General features: G+C 36.6%; 1 protein-coding gene across 2 annotated transcripts in view; it reads left to right on the top strand.

Annotated features, from left to right (window-relative positions):
- LOC149803457 (ependymin-related protein 1-like) overlaps positions 1 to 14,823 on the top strand; it is a 53,517-nt gene that overhangs the window by 1,480 nt on the left and 37,214 nt on the right. The window lies entirely within an intron of this gene.

Below are 14,823 nucleotides of genomic sequence, written 5' to 3' on the forward strand. Positions count from 1 at the left end.
TGAATCCAAGTAATTTGAAATAACTGCAAATAGCACAACATACAACTTCCAGTTTAAGATCCCAGCTTCTACTGACAATAATTTTCCAAAATAGAGGTTATGTCGTCTTCTAAACGTAAACAGGGTCACGTGATGATGTTCTGGAAGCTTATAGAAAATAAGTACTTGTTAAAGACCACGTACTCTGACGAAAACCAATCATTTTACTCCAAGGAATAAAACATAAACTAAAATTGTTTACATCTTAAACACGAAGTCCCATAATGACCTCGACAACAACCAATCATTTTAAAATAGAGATATAACTTGTTTACGTGGTTGCAACAAATTTTGAAACTAGGTCAGGATTTAGATCAACACCTGGTGTTTATAAACTAACAGTCAAGGACAAATTATTTTCTGAAAAAGTATCATCTCTAGTGAATAATTTTACATTACAATATCATGTAATGAAAAATAAAAAATTGTAAAAGTAACAAACAATTAAATTGAAATCAAATTATATTAAATCAGATATAATTAAATCAAATATACATAAAGTCAAGACCCTTAATGGAAAAATTCAAAGCGAGGCTTTGTATTACGATTACAGGACTACTCGGTCCATAGCAGAGCCGGCCCTTAACGAACTTGGCCCATAACGAACTCGGCCTACCCAAATCAACCCATCAGCCTTCTCGGCACATAACGTGCTAGGTCAACATAATGAACTCGTCCCATTGCGTACTCGGTCCACCGTTTATATAATAGTATTGTGGATATAATGTTCTGTGCTCAACGGCCATTTCTTTGTTTTATATTCTTTGGACGTTTCTTTCAACGGTCCTATAGTCTGCAATAGAAATATTGTGAAAAAATTAATAATCCCCCAAAAATTAAATTATGTACTGCCTAATAAACTTTGTGAAACTACCATTTGTCTTGCAGCTGTCAATCGTTGATTGAGTTTTACGATAGCACGAGTCTACTCTACTATTTGTGATGGTAAACATGTGTTGAACGTGCGAATCTGATTACATTCACACTTCCTGTCGCTATACGGTACATTTTGTATCAACAGTAAATATTTTGCATTATTCTTAGTTTAAAACGTCTTTGTCCTTGCTAGGCCGTTACGTTAATTGACTTAAATAGATACTTTTTTAAAGAAAAAGATAATGACAGACAAAAAGCCATTTCAAACTCTTATGCATTTATTTTTCTAGTAAAAACTTATCTTTGCCCGTCTTTGCCCTGTCGTATTAATTCTTTCCATGTGTTGTTTTCACATCACCAACATTTTTTAGCAAAGACGTTATGTTCTTAACATTACGAAGGAAAAGTGGAACGTAATACGGAATTGATTTGTAACAAGGAAAATTGTATTTATTACTATATAAATTTATTCCGCTTTATTAATCTTTCACCAGGTGATAATCCTTTCAAAACCGACAAAAAGGTAGAAATTTTTATTTCTCTTACACTTTTAATTACGACTAAATATGTCATGAGCAGAAGATATTGTAATCGTTATTGTGAACAAACTTTGGGTACCAATAATTGATTGTAACATACCTGTATTACAAACTCCTTAATTATTACCTAATTAGTTAGCAAATAACATGTTTGGATTAAGTTACATCGGGTGTTACAAACCCATACAAGATCGCCAAACCTACAAACTTTTGTTGGAAACGGACATTGTTGACTATTTATTGTTCAATATGTACAATTATTACGAAGCCATTCAAGATCAAGGGTTAGGCAGACTTTGATGGTTTGTTTAAACATTTCTTGCTCAGTAAAAACACGTGTAATACTCATAAAAAAAAATAGCATGTGTTACAAAGCCTTACAATATCACAAACAATACATAATTGAGTCCGAAACTGACATTGCATCACGAAGCCATCTAAGATCACAAACAAAACAAATTGGGTCCGAAACTAACATTGTTTTACTAACCCATATAAAATCAAGGATAAGGCCGACTTTGCTGTGCGCCGACTCCGTATTTTATGTGGAAATGTCTTGACTAAATTTGTTTGGACCGAATCTGCCATGAGTCGAATTTGTTTTGGACCGATCTGCTATTGACCGACTCCGTTATGGGACGAGATCTCATGTTACCTTGTATTACTGGTAGCTTTAGCTCCGACGATGTGACACCATATCCCAGTTTTAGATGCAGATACGAAAGTATAACTGTACCATCTGTACATGCTGGAGGGGGAGGGTCGGAGCTGACTGTACAGGAACATTGCATACATAACTATAGATAACTACACGTGATAGTTGCGATTTGTACTTTCTGTCAGGCTCAAAATCAGTCTAGTCTCTTCACAACATTTGAGAGTATGTTTACTCATGTTCAAAAACTTATACACTTCATTGAAAATTATCTGTTGTGTCTGAATAGGTTTTAATCCTGTCTAGTTCCAGCAGAATTATCTCTCTTAAATGTAATGGAGTACCTGCTTTTGTACTTGCAATTCGACGACTTAAATGTGGCTTCTCGGACAATATGGGACATGCACTGTGAAGCAGGATGGAAGGAATATCTACTATACCAAACTTTGGCATTGAAGAATATGTAACTTCAGAAGAAATACCAGGAATAGAACTCCCACCTTTACACGAAATTCACCGACCTGACGAAAGCATTTGTCAGTCATCCGTGGTGGCCTTCATAATGTTATATCACAATTTAGGTACCCAGAGAAATTCATAGCGATGGTTCGACAATTCCATGAATTGCATGCTTGCTCGTTTGTTGGATGAAAGTGAGTCATCGGAACCATTCCCAGTCATCAGCGATGTCATGCAAGGCTGTGCACTGGACAAAACCCTCTTTAGTATGATGTTCTTCGTCATATTTACTGATGCTTTCGATGATTATGACAATGGCGCCGACATCGTATACTGGACTGACGTCAAGATGTTCAATATGTGAAGACTGGAGATAACGACGAAGTCACATAAAGTAGCTGCTTGTTATGATCATCGTCGTTGTTATAATCACAACCATCACAACACAACATTACCACTTGTTATCTCTCATACCTCCTTCTGAATGGAGAATTCATTTTATCTTTGACTATGAATTTTCTTTGAAAGGGGAACAACCATTTGCTCGTGTGTGTGTGTGTGTGTGTGTGTGTGTGTGACTTAGATTTGTAACGTAGCTTTAAAAATTTTTCACTCATATCGCAACGATGTCTGCATTGTGGCAGTTCCTACTGATGTCCAGCTCTGGAACAACAAGCCGCAGACATGTAGCATCATGTACAACATGAAACCAGGCCGACCAATCCTAAAATTAACCGCTTAATCCGGAACGCCAAATCAGGCACCTGCTAGTAACATTTTTATAAGTCCTTGGTATGACTTGGACGGGGTTCGAACCCGATATCTTCCGATACCGAGGCGGACGCTCTAACCAGTTACGCCACCGGGGAATTCAACACATACATACATACATACATACATACCTACAGACAGACATACATACATACATACATACATACATACATACATACATACATACATTGTCGCTAAATGCAACTGACCGCCAACCAGCCCTAAAAGTAACATCTTAATGTCGAATGCCAAGTCAGGTAGATGCTAGTAACATTTCTATTAGTCTTCGGTACAGCTCGGACCGGTTTCGAAGCCGAGATCTTCCGATACCGAGGCGGACGCTCTAGCCAATTACTCCACCGGAGAGGTCCACAACACGCACACACACACATTTAGGACTTGTCGCTTAATGTAGCTGCTACGTACCGTACTGAGGTCCTATTGTGTTTTATAACTGCACGAAATTATTATTTCTGTTAAAGTATACAAAGAGGAGTGATAGATATGGATCATTTTAAAATTGTTAGATTTGGTGCACCTTTGTGTGTGTGTGTGTGTGTGTGTCTGTCTTATTCGTCCCTTGAAAGGTGTATGTTTCTGTTCTCTGGGTGAGTCTTTTCTGCCTCAAAAATGTAAACATGCAAAACTGGATAGATACGGTATTTTCGTCGTTATAATGATCAGTCAATGGTTTTGGTCTCAATATCTCTGAGCTTTCTCTGAAATAACAAAATCAAATGTTTGCTGTTTTGATACAGCCTCAAAGTTTCTTGTTTCTGCATACATCGATATTAACAGTTAATTAGTAATAACAGTACGCTTCTTCTCTGAACCTATGTTTATTAGGCAATCAAATCTACGAACCATTAATAATAGGTTTCTTAATTAGTATTACGAACATGACCATGTTGACAGCATTTTAAATGCACCACCTCTCTCACGCTCTCAACTTTTTGGAATGACATGAATTTGTTTACAAGAACAGATTTCTGTCCTCAAGGTGAATGTGTCCGGTTCAGTGCGGATGGAGAAAATTGCATCTACTAGCAGAACTGTGTTACCTATTTTCAAAGCAGGTCTGTACTTCAACCGCTTGATGCTATATACATTTCGTATTGTATGAAATCATGAACTATTAGTGGCACGCACTGGGGCTCAATTAGTGATTTAGTTGTCACAAAGAAAGAAGATTTATCTCTCACTGATCTGATTGTCAAGTAGTCAAGGTCCTTAAGAACTCGATACGATACCACATTACTGTCGACAAGAAATGCATAACTATATTTTTCAACTTGTTTAAGCGCTTTCCACTCAAGCATTACTTGAAAATGTTCGAAGTCATGCCCAAATGATTGCATCTAATGCACTCGAATGGACTGGTGATCGTGAGATTATATATATACACATATATATACACATATATACACACACATATATATATATACATACATATACATACATATACATATACATACATATACATATACATACATATACATATACATATATATATATATATATATATATATATACACATATATACATACATACGTACATACATACATACATAGAGACAGACAGAGAGAGAATACTCCAAAATGACAGAAAATATAATATCGTTATAATACATACACAAACACTTGCGATTATATAGTCCACCTACAAAATCTGAACAGCGGTTCAGTGGTTGTCGTATCGGATTCGCAACCAGAAGAGTACTGGTTCAACTCCTACCAGCGTATAAGACCTGTTAGTAGTGTCAGAATGAAGCATACTTATCTAGCGTCCCAATGTGGTAAAGAGTTTCTAGTGTACGACTGGGGCAATGTATTGACAGTGTCTGTTTAAAGCATTACGTTCCTAGAGTCTGGTTGAAGCGATGTGTTAAAGTGTCAGTTTATGTCTCTATCCTGTACAATCACATTTTTTATCATGAAACGTGAAGTCTGAGTTCCAGTGAACCTGTGATACGTTTTAGGCACCTTTTTCATTCTGCAAAAGAAAAGCTATATAAAGAAAAAACACAAAGCAACGAAAAAGAAAAAAAAACCCACCTAATAAACAAACAAAACATAAAAGACAAACAAAACTAGCAAAACCCACACTCACACAATAACAACAAAAGATATGTCGCTATATACAGTTACACAATGTTATGAGAAACTAACAAAGACTTGTATAAGGCTCAATGGTCTTATGTATCTCCTCAATGCCAAAATATGATTGACACAATATTAAAGGAAAGTGCAAGATAACTCATGACAGAATTATTTTAGCTTCGTTCTTCATGAAATATTTTCCTAAAGTTCTGATACAAACTTAAGTATTTTTAAAATTTGTACTTATGTTGTTCACAGTATCACTGGTGAGAATCGTATACACCTTAACTAGGCCAATCAGAGCTAAGCTGACATAATTCATTCTACTGCAACATTTCACATGAAGTACGTTCTTATGATTAATATTTAGATTAGCATTTTTTCTCCATTCAGTTGCTTAATTTTTAATATAACTAAAATATCTTCAAAATTTGTACTTAAGTATAGGGGCGTACCTAAAGGATTTGGCACTCGGGGCGGATCCTTCCTTTGGCACCCCCACAAATAATTTTAAAATGTAAACACACAGAAAAAATATACTATGTTTGCAAGTAGATTTTTAAACAGTACAATGTTGTCATAAACAAACTGGAAATAACTTTTACTTTGGCTAATTTTTCATTTGATTTGAAAACTTGTACTGGTAATTCAACTCTCTCGATGGCACTCATTCCTTCTGGCTGTCACCCGGGACGGACCGTTTGACTCGCACCCTCCTTAGTAAGCCACTGCTTAGCTAGTTCCCATTATCAGAGATGAGGGTCGAATATACCATACTTGGCCTATGATAGATAAATTGATATTATAATTTGAAAAGCAACACTGCCATTTGATTAATGTTTCGAACAGCATTTTTCTCCACTCAGCTATTACCAAGGTATATGTTACACTGATGGCGTCTGAGACAAACAAAGAGCGTGACTAGAAACACCCTATCTCGACCACCAAATATAACCAGATCCTATAATTATGCAAATGATGTTCTCGGTTCGCTGCAAGAAGATAAGATGGGTTAGGTCAAGGTTTGTGGTATGTATTTACTAGCTACAAAGTTGCTATATTTACACCAGTGTAATTTATTTGATTATTTAAGCGAAATATTTGTAAAAGAAATGAGACGAAAAGATGAAGTTTTAATTTGCTGTGCAAATTGCACCGTGGTATGTTGTGGGCCAACTTTCAAATTTAGTTTGCACGATACATTAATAAAATGTACATTTACGTATTTTTCTAAACGTAATACTAAATTGCTGCAAATAGTTTACATTTGTTTTTATTTATTTCAAAATGTGTGATTTCTTTAAACTTGAAAACCAAGGTTAAACTTAAGAGCGGGAAAGCGAATTCTGTTTACTGACAGCAATTTTCACCCAATCTGTTATCTATTTCTTAATTGTATATTATAATGGAGAGAGGACTGGCAGGGTTGATAAGGAAAAATCTACTGAGACTGCAACTTGTCATAAATAAACTTCAGAGCTGATATGTGTGGATAAACAAGCCGTATGCTTTCAATGTAACCAGAAACCTGTCCTCAATATCGGCCGTCTCTTACCCCTCAAAATACTTTAAATCTTTCTATATATTTATGAAATGGAAATATCATAGTTCAGAAGCTAAGTAAAATAGTATATGTGTTCAGCTGAAAGTGGACACCCCTGTCTATTTATATCCGGGCAATTTATTCTCCGCAGAATATCACCTGTGTTCGTGACAAATCGCATTACCTGACGAAACCTACAATATGAACATTAGGATACAATTATATTAATCAATCTGCAATACAAGGTCGATGATTTTAGGCATCTTGTTGAAAATCACACAAAAGTTAACATAAATATTATTTTTCTAACTTTCCAGGAATGCAGACAAAATAGTCTGCTATTAAAATGAGTTAGATAAGCTTTGTGTCACCTAAAATCTTCGCTGATATTGATAAATGCGAAATAGTTTCAACCATGCAACTATAAAAAGAAAAAAAAATCTACAAAAAGTAAATAGGTCTAGTGACAAAAATTACAGAAATTGCCAATTGTACGGAAAGAGCCATCAGATTTGAATTATTTAGATGACAAGTCTGTGATAACACTGGACAACAAATTTTTACAAAAGTCATGTTACTGAAATAAAATTAGTCAATTCTTATCAATTTTTATGTGCTGAACACGAATATGACAGTCAAATTGCAAAATTGGCTCTAGTTTTTTTGTAATCTGCAAGAAATTAATGTTTACATAACGAAATGCATTCCAATAGTAAAAGGTCAACTGTAATAGCCTACCTATAAAAAATCAAGTCATTGACTACATCTTAGATTTCTTCGCCTGTCTCTTGTACAGCTGTTTGGGAGCATCTCTGAGGAGTGTCCAGCAGTAGTCAGCCAGCATTGTAGTGGACCATTTTCCCTGGTATCTTTGTTCCATTGTTGCGATATCTTGATGAAAACGTTCGCCGTGTTCATCACTAACAATACCACAGTTGCTAGGAAAGAAATCCAAATGGGAATGAAGGAAGTGAATCTTTAGAGACATATTGCAGCCAAGTTTCTTATACTTCATCAACATGTCTTCTACTAGTTCCTTATAGTTTTCTGCCCTAACATTTCCGAGGAAGTTTGTAGAAACTAGGCGAAAAGCATTCCATGCTTGTTTCGCGTCACCTTCCAGCAAGTTGTTGAACCGGTCATCTTTGAAAAGCTCTCGAATCTGAGGACCCACAAAAACTCCCTCTTTAATCTTTGCTTCGCTGAGTCGAGGGAATTTTTCATGCAGGTATCGGAATGCTGGCAAAGTCCGGTCAATGGCTTTCACGAAGTTCTTCATCAAACCTAGTTTGATGTGAAGGGGTGGTAGCAAGATTTTCTGAGCCTCAATCAGAGCTGGGTGTTGGATATTCTTCTCTCCAATGGCTACATTCTGCCTGTGAGTCCATTCCTTCCTCATGTAGTGCATTTCCCTTGCTCGGCTATCCCACTCGCATAAGAAACACATGTATTTTGTATATCCTTGCTGCAGTCCCATTAAAAGGGCAACTACCTTCAAATCACCACAGAGGTGCCAGCTGTACTTGTTATACTCAATGGAATTCAGTAGCTGCCTTAAGTTATCGTATGTCTCTTTCATGTGGACAGCATACGCTACTGAAATAGATGGAAGAATGTTTCCATTGTGCAAAAGCACAGCCTTGAGACTCAGTTTCGAAGAGTCCACAAATAGTCTCCATTCTTGTGGGTCATGAGTGATTTTTAAAGCATTCATGAGGCCCTCAATATCGGAACAGAATATCAGATTACTTTCCTTTCTGAAGAAAGGCTCCAATTGCTGGTGGCGCTTTCGATATGCAGTAATTGTGACATCTTCTTCTAGAAGATTCCATTGTTGGAGTCTTGGTCCTAGCAATTCTGCCTTGTTCTTTGATAAGTCCAAATCACGAATCAGGTCATTTAGTTCTTCCTGTGTTATTCTGTGTGGGGTTGATGATGCACCACAGTGAAAATCTGGATCACTGCATGCTGATGGACCAGGAGAAGAACAGGTCGACTCACCTTTGTCTTCGTCAGATGAATCAAGAGAATATTCTGCTGGAGGTTCTGGAATAGGAAGTCCCTCACCATGTGGAACTGGTCTCAATGCAGACGGAATGTTTGGGTAGACTATTCTCGACTTCTTTCGCTTCGTTATTCCGCCGGAAAGAGGAGGAACCAAGCAGAAGTAACAGTCATTTAGGTGGTTGCTTGGCTCTCTCCACACCATTGGGACTGCAAACGGCATTGATGACCTTTTGCAATTCAACCACTGTGAAAGCTGTGTTGTACATGTAGCACAGCATATATGCGGAGCCCAAGGCTTGTCTTGGTCACCAACCTTGCATCCGAAGTAAAGATGATATGCCTTCTTCACTTGAGAATTGATACTTTTCTTCTGGTTGGCAAATGTCACTTCCCCACAAATATAGCAAAAATTGTCCGCGGTATTAACACACTTTCGAGGCATTACTGTTCTTTATTGTACGTAAATGGATAAAATAATAAGTTTTATGTAACAGTAGCTTGAACTGTCTCGCACAACGTCTAAAATATTTTAAATGCTGAACCTATCTGATTGGGCTTTATATAGTACACTGCTTACGTCAGCTTCAGCAGCCGCCTGGCATTAGTATAATAGGCCTACACATGTATAGTACACTGCTGACGTCAACTTACTTCAGCAGCCGCATGGCATTAGTATTGCATTGCATCAGAAAATGATGCAATCAACTGTGGATGATGTGAGCATGATGGTATTATGCAATGTTACATCATTATTCCGGATGTTGCTGCAGTCCTACTGGAGAAATTTACACAGTGAAACATAGAAAATGAGGTATATGAATATCTTCAAAACGAGAGCCAATACAAATTTTTCACGGTTATATTCGTGTTCGGCACACCAAAATACTACAGATTAGGGCCTTTTCAAGTCAGTAATGATTTCACTTTTGACCAGTGTAATCATTAGGTAAAAGATTAGTTCCATATATCAAATTTCAGATATTCCTATTATAAAGCAAAAAAATATATGATAGGCAAGTTTGAGCTCTGCTTTTATCACACTACGGGCACTGATTTCGCCAGAGCATATGTCGAATGGGGGCGAGGGCGATTAGTCGGCAGATATTACTCAATTACCCTAAATATCTGCATTTGCAACTTAAAGTGAAAGCCCTGCATACAATGATGTTTTGCCGACGACAGATGAAAATTCTAGCTCTTCACGTATTAATCTCGATGTACATAAGACTACACACCATGTTTCAACATCCGCTGTTTATATGTCACGCCACTCGGATAGCGTCGTTTAGCAGGCTGTTTCCGGTTATGATCTGACGATGCAATTTGTATTGACCATATATTTAGTTAACCTATCGTTCTAGAACATATGACGTGCACTGACTCAATTCTGCGCGTGATTGCGAAATAGCTTCAAGCATTCATCGTATCGAGCTCTTTATAAAAAAACAATGAAAGTAAAATAGCAACTAACAGTGAAATAAGCAGGGTTGATGGGGGAAAATATACTGAAACTGCGAATCACGCTAGTGGGTGGGTTTGCGACAATAAATTCGTCTTTTTGTTGCTGCTGGGAGTCAACGCAAGACTTTCAATACTAGTTTTACACTCAGTAAGACCAACGAGACTCACACCTTTGCAGGTGCCGAGTTTTACTACATTAATCTCCAAGGAATCAGCGATGATTGAACGAGATCATCGTTTTCAATCCGCATAAACGGGTCATTAATTGAAGTACTACTTTTCCGGCTTACGACTCAGACGAGAACTAGCCTTGCGTCCATGTTTGCATCCGGATACACCACTAAATACAAGTCTCTACATACAATGAGTATTATTCAAAATAAGTTAAATATTAAGTGACAAAAGCTTTCAAACTATTTGATGACATGATCACATCTGTTTTAATCTATGCAGCTGAAATTTTGGGGTATGAATATTTACATACCAGAAATTTAACAACAAACACCAATGTGAAGAAATCTTCTATTGCTGATGAAGTCAAAGAACCATTTTATAATAAGTTCAGCTTTCTACGTCTTTTCAGCATTCCACAGAAGAAATCAAATGTACACGTAACTAAATTATTATTTTATTTTGTTTTCTCTATATGGAAGATCGCAACTATATAGTGATAAATGTATAATGTTAGTTCTGTTCGATCTTCTAATATGTTTTTATGTTTTGTCTCTCCATTTTCACTTCACTGTGTTAAATCTATATGTAATGTTGACGCTATACCACATTGCAATATTATTATGTATCTGTAGTATATGGGCCCATCGCCAACATTACCAATACACCCTTGTATTTGTCATTGTCGTTAGGTACAATGGTCTCTACGCACAGCCAGCGAGATTCCCAAATATTTTAACAACGTGGGCTGTAAGAATGCGCGCTGTATTTAGCAAAACCATAGTCAAGGAACAATATATAGACAAGGAACACGAATCATTGGTGCCACCTCTCAATCTTAGAACAGTTCTATCAAAGTCACAACTATATGATTCTATTACGCACAACAGAAAGCTTATTTTATACAATGCATGTTGGTCTTATGTTTAAATTCGTTTGTATAATGCCCAGATGTGTATTTCTGCCTCAAAACTGAATGTTGTGTTTCCTTGAAACTGCTGTATCTTTCGTCAGACATTTTGTAGAGATAGCAATTTTGTTAAGTTTCCTGTTTTGATCTGTCATTTCAAATGATATTTCTAACTGATCTATGTATGCTTTATTCATAGCAATACCTAAATTAATAAACATTTTATTCAGTTGAGGTTCCTTACTGCACACTAACTACGACTAAACGTGGATGTAGAACAGGGAATAATAGCGATGCAGAACTTTGGTAGTAATGTTCTCTTCAGAGGGGTGTGTGTTTATTTTCTTCCAAACAAATGTTCTGTAATATATTTATGTGTTCAGTCTGAAAAATAATTATTTGGACCTTTTTTCTTTTACATGAGTAGCCGTGTGCAAAATCTACCACTTTTCTTTGTCACCACCATTCCACGCCTTTTCTTTTCCCTTCATCACAGACAGTTGCGTAGCAACCGCCCAATCAATTCCGCAATCTATGGGGCAGTGTGTGTGTGTGTGTGTGTGTGTGTGTGTGTGTGCAGATGTCATTGGGAACGGCCAGTTACCTTTGCAGGACTCACGGTACTAATTCAACTCATATAGTAAACATATGGAAACACCATCTTATTCAAAATTTAATAACTTAAAATTTCTGGGTGCTGATGATCAGACCTATATCTCTCCATACACAACTATCCTTGGTGCAAGCTTTTGTGTGGAGAGCACCATATGAGCGCGGCATTTTTTTCCATCTACATTGCATGAAACACGTGCTATCTATTCTGAACAGATGAATCAGGTGCTACTTTCATTATTGAGTGCTCCTAAGTCAAGTCTGTAAAAATACTAAAATTGCATCACTAGAATTTTGTCTGATAGGATAAGCTCTCAATAGATATTTTTTACTAAAAAATTTCTTTTCATTATTAACCAATTATGGACCACCAGACCCATAAATACTCTATTATTTGTTCACCCATTTCTAGACTGGTTCACAGTTCTTCCATATAATTAGTACCGTGTGTCCTGCAAGATTGCATTCGTGGCTTTAAACTGAGAGTGGTCTGCCTTTATCCTTCTCAGGAGTCAGCACAGTTGCATGAGCATTTAATATCGAAAGGAGGGTTCAAGAAATTTAGCATTTTGACTCTATGATTTGTACTCTTATCCATCTTTAACCATCATCCTATTTATGTGGGGTTGGGGGTTGGGAAGGTGTAGCTGCAGAAAGTTTTTCTTTTGAAGAAAATATATATATATATATATATATATATATATATATATATATATATATATAAACCGTCTAATACTTAGCGTAATGCAGCCATAATGATTAAATTATACACATATAAAAGACAGTTTACAGACACCTGTTTGTTTTCCATAGGCCTCAGTGCCAACACTAATTGAAATAAATATATGTTCTACCCTATTTAGCATCCGGGTCACACGCTGTCATAGAGGGCTCTTTTAGATTTTCAAGTTAACAAAGAACAAAGCAGGTGCTCCATTTCATTTAAGAACTACACAGGGCTACGAGTTAGAACAGAAGCATTCCTAATGACGTGTATAACTTTTAAACAAAATCATAAAAGTACAAAATTTAACCAAGATATGGATTAACAAAATCTCAAATGTTGTCAAGAGACTCAACATTTGAAAGCCTGGCAGAAACTACAACTCTTATATAATGCATCAATCACAGCTAGTTTTGTAGTTTATTTCTGAATACATTTTTCCCCTCCACATTAAACTCCGTCCATCCCGGTGGAGGGGAAAATTCAGTTCGTACCTTTTTTTCTGGGGAATCAAACATGTAGTTGTCTGATATTAAGTTTTACGGGATAAGCCAAACCATGTTTAAAAGTGAAAACCGGGTGGGGTGGGGGTGGGCAAGTGCCCTCCGACCTTGCCCCTATTCGCAAGCGCCCATGTATTGCCAACCTTATGTTTTCAATAATCTGTGATAAAGCTCTTTATCTGTGGATTACACTCAAGCTTTTAACGATATCAGCTATTAGCCTTGGAGATGTTCACCCACTGGTAAGAAATTTTGTAAAGGATTTTATTTACATGTCCAACCCCCTCCCTAAAGGTCTGTATTTGTGGGTTTCATGGTAGAAAATCAAACGTAATTTTGCATTCCTTTAAATCCTCCTGTGAGATATATTTGTTCCACATGCAATAGCAAACTCCTTTCTTAATAAAATTTGTTCTCTCTCCATGCCTGTCAATTTAATTTTAGTAGTGCATTTTAGAATGGTTTCCCTCAATGAATGGACTTTAGATGTTAAACCTACACTTTTTTTCAGATTCCACCCAGTTGCGATCTCATGCTATTGTTAAGTTTTCCATGGAAAAGTTTTAGATGTAGTCAGTTAATTTTTTCTGTGAATTCAGGTATCTTCGCGATATAATTTGCTGGTACATTGACGTTTAATTATATGTCAGTTGTGAGTCTTAACATGCAGTGGCCTGCCCTTAAAATACTCCCCAGTGTTACACGTTTCCCATTTAAATTTTTGCTTTGATAATTTTAAAATTGTTGATACCTCTGTACATATTTCCCACAGGATTCTATTTAATAAAACTATTGTGGTAAATTTTTCACTTACGTATTACTTTCATCTTGTTGTCTATACCTTGGGTTTCTTTAAAAATAATGATATTATAGTCTCTTGTTTCTTCGTAGAGTTTATTTAGTTTCCCCTCATTTATATCGTTCACATTTATATTGATCACTCTTAAGTTTGGTTCTTCCATGACATACCTCAGACGGTATTGTGTGCTCATATACTATATTCAGCTTATATTTGTATTTTATTATTAATATCTTTACACTGGTTTCATCCCATCGTAGTACATGACACTATTTAGTCTTCATCGACAGACGAAGTTCCCTGTTCGTTTACTGTGGATGTTTCCCACTTCTCGTTTTCATCTTCCGAATCGGAAATGGGATTGTTATCCTCATTGTGTGATATTTCTTGTAGCACACATTATTAATTTCTAGCTAGTAGCTTTAGTGTTACCTCTTCTGGGGATTCTACTATTGGCGAAGGTGATTGGAGATAATTTCCCCTTTAGAAACTGTCCAGCTTCAGTCCTGGCCCCCTTACCAGGGTATCTTTGTTTGGACCATTTTCATCAACAGGTTTATTATTCTCACTTGCTGGTCCCCGAGATACAATATCGCATGTTTGTTCTCCCTCTCCTATATTTTCCTCTTCCAGTTGTAATTCGTTTGCATTTATG

This window comes from Sinohyriopsis cumingii, chromosome 3 (genome assembly GCF_028554795.1).
Source record: "Sinohyriopsis cumingii isolate HCF-2022 chromosome 3, ASM2855479v2, whole genome shotgun sequence".
Lineage (NCBI taxonomy): Eukaryota > Metazoa > Mollusca > Bivalvia > Unionida > Unionidae > Sinohyriopsis > Sinohyriopsis cumingii.